At 33.9% G+C, this 7639-nt stretch overlaps 1 long non-coding RNA gene across 1 annotated transcript; it reads right to left on the reverse strand.

Moving 5' to 3' along the window:
* Positions 1–457: 457 nt before the first annotated feature.
* Positions 458–2737, reverse strand: LOC148195760 (uncharacterized). Its single transcript, XR_015780730.1, has 2 exons — positions 2642–2737; positions 458–669 (listed from the first exon to the last, which is right to left on the reverse strand). It is a non-coding gene; the product is annotated as an uncharacterized LOC148195760 (long non-coding RNA).
* Between the last annotated feature and the right edge of the window lie 4902 nt (positions 2738–7639).

Consider the following 7639-nt stretch of genomic DNA (forward strand, 5'->3'; position numbering starts at 1 on the left):
TAGCATCAAACCCTATCATGGGATAACCTAATAAAACCATACATATATTCATAGGGAAAACCCAACACAAGCATGATTTAACCCTATCACCATGCAGAACATATTCTCATACATACACATGCACCAAAACAACATTACCTTTCAAGATAATCAAGAACAAACTCTATTGATCATACAATAAACAAGAAAACAAACAAAGGTAAGCTTCCTCATACCTTGGCCAATACTAGGGTTTTATCTAACTTCAAAAACACCACAAATCCTTCATTATAGACGTCCGTCCTCCCAGGACGGACGTTCACTAGGCTGAACACTGAACGTTTCAACTCCCCATGTGTCAGCCACTTGAACGTCCGTCCTGGGAGGGCGTGGACGTTTATAATATTATAGATGTAACACCCGAATATTTTAAAGGGTATTACTGATAGTAGAGACTAAATTAATTTGATATCTCATATAAACAATCAAACTTTATTTCAATTACTCCAAGTACAATACCAAACTTACAAACTTTAAACAATATAGTCTTCACCATTGAAATTTCAACTTATAAATTTTACACAACATAATCTTCCCAATACAAATTTATTCTTTTTACAAAAATCCCTGAAAGTTTTTCCCCGCATCTCTCTCATCTCTAAGCTTTTTCAACCGCATCTGCAACATTATCTAGTCACATATAACATGAGTTATATGATCATAGTACAAACAAATAAGGGTAAGCCAACCATATCATAAAATCATTAAACTTGTAACAAAAATATTAAAATCATGTATTTCTGCAATTGATAAAATATCATTATTCCGATGTCATTAATTCATCATTATCAAAATCATCTTTCTCATTTCCATAAATCTTACAAGTGTACCATGCTTACTCATGAAGCCTTATGGTCAGACCGCTCTCTGCCTGCTTCCTTAAGCCTCACTTACATACTATGTCTTACTTTCTGAAGCCTTATGGTCAGACCCCTCTCTGCCTGCTTCCATAAACCTCAGGTGTTACTTTGCTCATACCAAACCCTCATGGTATAACTCGAACATACTACTCCCGGTAGTAAACATCATTTCATAAGTAATGATTTCTCATATCCACTCCAACATTTCATAGAAACCAACAATTCATACCCTCTTATCCACCTAACTTAATCATGTTCATTCTTTAATCATGAATTCATAATAACCCGTTTTGGTATCGATAAATTAAACATATTGCCAGATATCATGCTTCATATTATAAACTCATTTTGCCCATAACGAGTATAACTCAACATATTTTCACCAAACAAAGATCATGGATCAACCAAAATACATCAACATATCTTAGTAACTACATATTAAAGTCTGGCTCAATGTAATGATAAATAAAATATATATGAAATTTTTACCATGATAATATTATGCATCTACAATCAACTTGTTTTATTTTATTTTCATCCTAGTAGAGATTTTTCTTTACCCCAATTGGTCACCGGAGAGGACCCAGATGTCTGAACGCATCAAACTCACCTTCGACGCCAGCACATATGACTAGTCACAACTGACTGGACCAGGCCAGGGCTGCTCTATGATTAGGGATGTGCCAACTCAGGTTTTTAAGGTTCCTCTATCCTACCAACAAAGGGAGGCCTTCAATAATTAACAATTTATTTATTTAATTTATCTACCTTGTTTTCTTATGCTCTAAATCTTAAAATGCCTAATTTTACTTCCTCTCACAACAACCTCAAACACTGTATATATTTAATACCCATATACAAGCTATTACATAACCCTTATTCCAAACCTTCCAACAAGATTAATTTCAGCCAACAAACTTATTCAATAAAATCATCACAATAAACATCCATAATAGAATTCATACAAGATAATTATAAACAATTAACAATAATAAAACATTACTATAAATGGTCATAGAAGAATACAATATTTGACAATCATAAAAATAATCTTAATATAAAAATTCATGGGGAAACAAGAAGTTGAATCTGGCAGAGCCGGTTAGACAACTTCTAATCCATCCATCAATACAATATAATTAAATAACAAGAACAATACATGTATGGGGAAATAAGAAGTTGAATCTGGCAGAGCCGGTTAGACAACTTCTAATCCTTCCAAAAATGCAATAAAATAAATAAGTAAAGCAATAAATAGTTTGGGGAAACAAGAAGTTGAATCTGGCAGAGCCGGTTAGACAACTTCTAATCCTTCCAAAAGTGCAATAAAATAAATAACTGAAGCAATAGAAAGTTTGGGGAAACAAGAAATTGAATCTGGCAGAGCCGGTTAGACAATTTCTAATCCTTCCAAAATAAAATAAAATTAAATAAGGAAAACAATAGAATGTTTGGGGAAACAAGAAATTGAATCTGGCAGAGCCGGTTAGACAATTTCTAATCCTTCCAAAATACAAAAAAATAAACAACTAATAACATACAAGTGGCATAACATAATCAACATTACATTTTACAACTATCACACTTGGATATCAACACAAAGCATACTCTCATTTAAAATTTAAGATCATACAGAAACAAAATACTCCATATTCAAGATATAAGATCAGAAAAAGCAAAATATAGCATATCCAAGACTCAAGATAATACAAAAGGAAATACTCAAAGTTAGCTCCCCTTACCTCTATTACAGACTTAATCTCCTCGTCCTCTGAAAACTTCCAGAATATCCCCTTTGCAAAAATTTGAAATTCTTCCAACTCTCTTCTCTCAAAAATTTTCTAAGTTCTTTGGTGTAAATTTTCAGCCTCCCCCCCTTGGCTATTTATAGCAAAAAAAATTTACTATTCATTTTTTACTGTTCATTTTAACTATTCATTTTTTTATTCATTTTACTATTACAAAAATAATTTTTTATTTGCAATTTGATAGATTCTGATCTCAAAGCTACGTGGAACACTTATCCTTTCCAAAAATATTTTTTTTTTTTTTTTTTACTATTCACTTTTTACTATTCACCTTTTACTATTCACAATTTACTATTCACTTTTTTTTTCTTTTTTTTTTTTATCTAGTATTTAACTTACAAATATTTTTCAAGGATCTTACAATAGACGTCCGTCCTGGGAGGGCGCGGACGTTCACTAGGCTGAACACTGAACGTTTCAACTCCCCATGTGTCAGCCACTTGAACGTCCGTCTTGGGAGGGCGCAGACGTTTATAATATTATAGACGTCCGTCCTGGGAGGGCGCGGACGTCTATAACAGTATTAATATTGTAAACGCGAACCCGCGAGCAGTTACGCTCGTCTTCTCCCCGCGAACGCTGTCTGCTCCATTGATTTTCCAGGTGCGTTTTCTCTTTTTTGGACCGTTTAAATTAACTTTCAATCCGATTACATTGCTCTGTGATGAAATACCTTTGATTTGAACCGATTAAAAATCGTTTTTGGTACTTTTTTGCAGTCTCTTGTGTGTTCTTGGGCGGATTCTTTGACTGTTTTTGGGCTACGTTTTATGTCGTTCCCTCCTCGATTTCCCTCCCTTTGACTGTTTCTGGGCTACATTCTTAGGCCGTTCCGGCAGTGCACAAACGGACGTCCAACCCCCCAGCCCCTACCACTAACAATACAGCCAAGTAGACGTCAAGGGTCGAGGTGCCGGACGTCTATATAGACGTCCGGCCTGACACAACGGACGTTTATATAAACGTCCGACCTGACATAGCGGACGTTTATATAGACGTCCGGCCTGACACAAAGGACATTTCTATAAACGTCCGGCCTGGCACAACGGACGTCTACATAGACGTCACCCGCATAGACGTCCGTTGGAGGTCGGACGTCAAAAGGCCCACAGAACGGACGTCTATAGCCCGTTCTGCACTAGTGTTTTCTCCTAAAAAATGTCTTTTCTCTTCCTTATCTCTCTTAATTTCATTTTTAGATATAAAGAACAATGTGGAGACCCTAGTTTCCCTTCTCCTTTCTATCTTCTTTTAATCTATCTCTATCTTTTTAGTTTTAATAAAATCTCTCACTTTATCTCTAAAACCACTAAGATTTCTTCTCTTATTATCTCTTAACTACTTTTTAAAATATCAACAACCACTAAATATCAGAACTATTCGTGTAATCTTTCTATTTTATTTCAGATTTTATTTTTATTTTTTTTCCTTCTACACCCCCTTATATTAATTTCTACACATATTAATAAAGGTAAAAGACTTTTTTGCACTCGGGCTCAAAATACAAATAAACAAAAGTTTCCCTTAAATCTTTTTCTTTCAAGATTGAACCCACATTCATCCAATCCTTCCTTTTATCAACAACCAACGCATCATATTGGTAATATCCCACATACAATCACCAAAACAACAAAATATTAATCATGTGTTCTACTTAATCAACAATGACATTAAATAATAAACATAGCAATTATAATCATAAAAAGAAACACATAAGAATTAAACACCAATTACCAAACAATCATACTCAAGTCTCATAACCACTTCATTTCCTAACTGCTATAATTTTTTCAGGTCTTACAAACAAAGGGTATTGAGAGGGGTTCACTTGTATCGTTGTAAGATTTAGATAGCCACCGTAGGGGTATTCATTTTTACTCTTTAAAACACCTTTGCACCCATGTATTTTTGGGTTACTCTTGACAAGAATGATATGCTCTTATCATAAGTGTGGTGTGAGTGAGAACTAGAGGACTAGAGGAACATTTAGAGAGAGAGCTCTTCAAAGGGGAGTAGCCATAAAATATATTTTTGTGAGGGATGAGGTTAGTTTCAATCTTTAACATGTATGTATAACTTGATGGTATTTGCATGGGCTTTTGCTTTGTTGTTGTATGTGAGGGGGGAACCATGGGTATGTGTTTTGTGAAGGGTGGGGTTTAGTTTAAAGCTATATTATATATGCATGATGTGGTGCTTGCATGGGTTTCTATTGGTAGTTCAAAACTTGTGGTGGATGTGGAAGTGTGCATGTTTTTGGTTCTTTGCTAAGTGTTTCACGTATGAATATATATACTATGTTTCTTTGTTATATTTAGAACTCTTCTTGTTATGTTTTTATGTTTTGCATGTAGGGTACATTCCTACACTCTAAATCTAGAGTGTGTGCGGGTGTGAAGAGGGTGAATTTTCTCTTCCTTTTAGTGGAAGAAATGAATGAATAAGTGAGAATGTTAAAAGTGTGGTTGGGGTTGTGAATTTATGAGTTTTGGGGTTGTTTACTTTCATTAGTAAAAATAGGGGGTGTTCCAGAAATGTTAGAATAGTGAACAGGGGTGTGAACTTACAAATTTTCAAGGACTGCGTCAGAAAATTTGTTTTAGTAGACAAATGTGTGAACTTATAAATTTCAGGGGTGTGTCAGAAATTCTGGTTTCGTAGACAGGGGTGTGAACTTAGAAATTTCAGGGGTGTGTTAGAATTTGTTTTTAGTCGACAGGGTGTGAACTTAAAAATTTCAAGGGGAGCGTTAGATTTAGTTGACCAGGGTGTGAAATTAGAAATTTCAAGAGTTGGGACAAAATTCTATTTTAGTAGACTGAGGTGTGTACTTGGTAATTCAGGGGCTATGTCAGAAATTTTGTTTAGTAGACAGGGGTGAGAACTTAGAAATTTCAGGGGGTTCGTCTGAAATTTTGTTTTAGTGGACAAGGGTATGAACTTAGAAATTTCAGGGGATGCGTTAGAAATTTTGTTTAAATAGAGGGTGTGAAATTAAAAATTTCAGGAGCTGCGACAGAAATTCAGTTTTAGTAGACAAAAGTGTCAACTTAGTAATTAAGGGGCTGTGTCAGAAATTATGTTTAGTAAACAGAGGTGTGAACTTAGAAATTTCAAGTGCGTCAGAAATTATGTTTTAGTGGACAAGGATGTGAGCTTAGTAATTTTAGGGGGTGTTTCAATAAAAAAGAGAGAACTATTTTTTAAACAATTATTGAGATTTTTAGTTATTTTGTTTGGCCTACGTTTATGGATTGATTTAATACATGTTATTGAGAATATGTATGTGTTTGGGTTGTGCACATAAACTATGTTATTTACTTGTAATTTCGTGGAACGTGTGAGCATATCTAAACGATATAAGTTTGTATCTCGTGTGAGACAAAGATTTGAGTGTCACATTTCCTTTTGTGCAAGGAAATAAAATGGGTGGATGTCTCGTCCAATGACTTCGGCTCGTATTGAAAATAGTGCACCAATGCACTTAGTATTAGTATTTTTACTCGTTAGTCCTTGAGGAGTTAGGGAGATAGGTCAGAAGTTGTGATGGAAGATGACTTAAATCACCTATTATTGAGAATAGGTTGTGACGACGAATTACAAGGAAACGACATTGGTTTTGTGAAAGGCCTGACTGTAATGATATATTTCGCATCAAGGTATGATGATATAGCTTGTTAGCCTGTTTTAATCTTTTTATACTTTGTTATATTATATGATGTTTCTGGTTGCTCACCCTTGCATGTTGTGGTTGTGGTTCCACCTGCAATGATCGTACTTGTACGTGAGTGATGGTGTTGCAGATGAGGCTGATTTAGAGTAGCTCGAAAAGAGAGACGAGGAATAATAATTGTTGGGGTTTTATATTGATTTTATTTAAGTGTGTTTAATTTAGTGTTGTAAAAGACAATTAATATTTGTTTTGTGTGATGTACGGGCATATGATATGTTTATGGTTTTGCTTCCACGTTGTTAAATTTTTTTGTCAAGAATGTTTTTTTTATAAATTTTGTACTTTATTATTTTCTTTTACACATGGCATTCCATTAGGGGTATTACATGATCCATGTATGTGTTCCATGTGTTTCTAAATTTTTGTTCAAATTACTGGTTCTTTTTTAGCCATCCATGTATAGGTTAGAATTCCTTTTTGTTTTTTTGTCATTTAGGTATATGTTGGGTATCTAAATTTTTTTGATCATTTTCATTGAATGTCATATGAGTTTTGAGTCTTTTCTTTGATTTTATGATCCTATGGTTTTGTCTAATGTCATGTTGATTCCAAATTGTTATGACTTCCATGTTTAGCCATTTATTTTCATTTTACAAGTATAAAAAATTTGAAAACGCATTTCTATGTTACCCCTTGATTTATGGTGTGTTTTAGGTATTGGTTGTAAGTGTTCATGCTTGTTTGTAGTGTCATAAACAATTTCTTAGAGTTAGGATTTATTAGAGTCTTTTTGTAATTGTCAAACACTAATTGATTCTTTAGGATTCTCTATAATTTTTTATTGTCTTAGCCTTGATAATGGGTATGAAATTACTAAATTATATATTGGTTGTTGTTGTTTCAAGTTGATGTAAGAAAAAAAGATCATTTCCCTCTACAAAAGTTAAAGAAAGGGAAGAAAAGAAAAGGGACAAAAGAAGTGAAAAAAAGACTTAAAAGAAAATGGACAACAACAACTAGAGACCCATTTTGAATTTGGAATTTGTTCTTGCTTGTGAACCATCTTATTCTTCATGTTGAACATCAATTCTTCCTAAAGACATTACATCGTTTGACTCCTTACATTACATCACTTGTGAATCATCTCATTCATCTATTCTAGTACCATTCATAGGACTTTCCTTCTGAGTACTTATTGAACTACCTTAAAAACACTAGAAGGTGGCTTGAATAGTGTTAATGGAAAAATTCTTTTTGCA

Source organism: Vigna umbellata, chromosome 7 (genome assembly GCF_029865625.1).
Source record: "Vigna umbellata cultivar VRB3 chromosome 7, Vumbellata_1.0, whole genome shotgun sequence".
NCBI lineage: Eukaryota > Viridiplantae > Streptophyta > Magnoliopsida > Fabales > Fabaceae > Vigna > Vigna umbellata.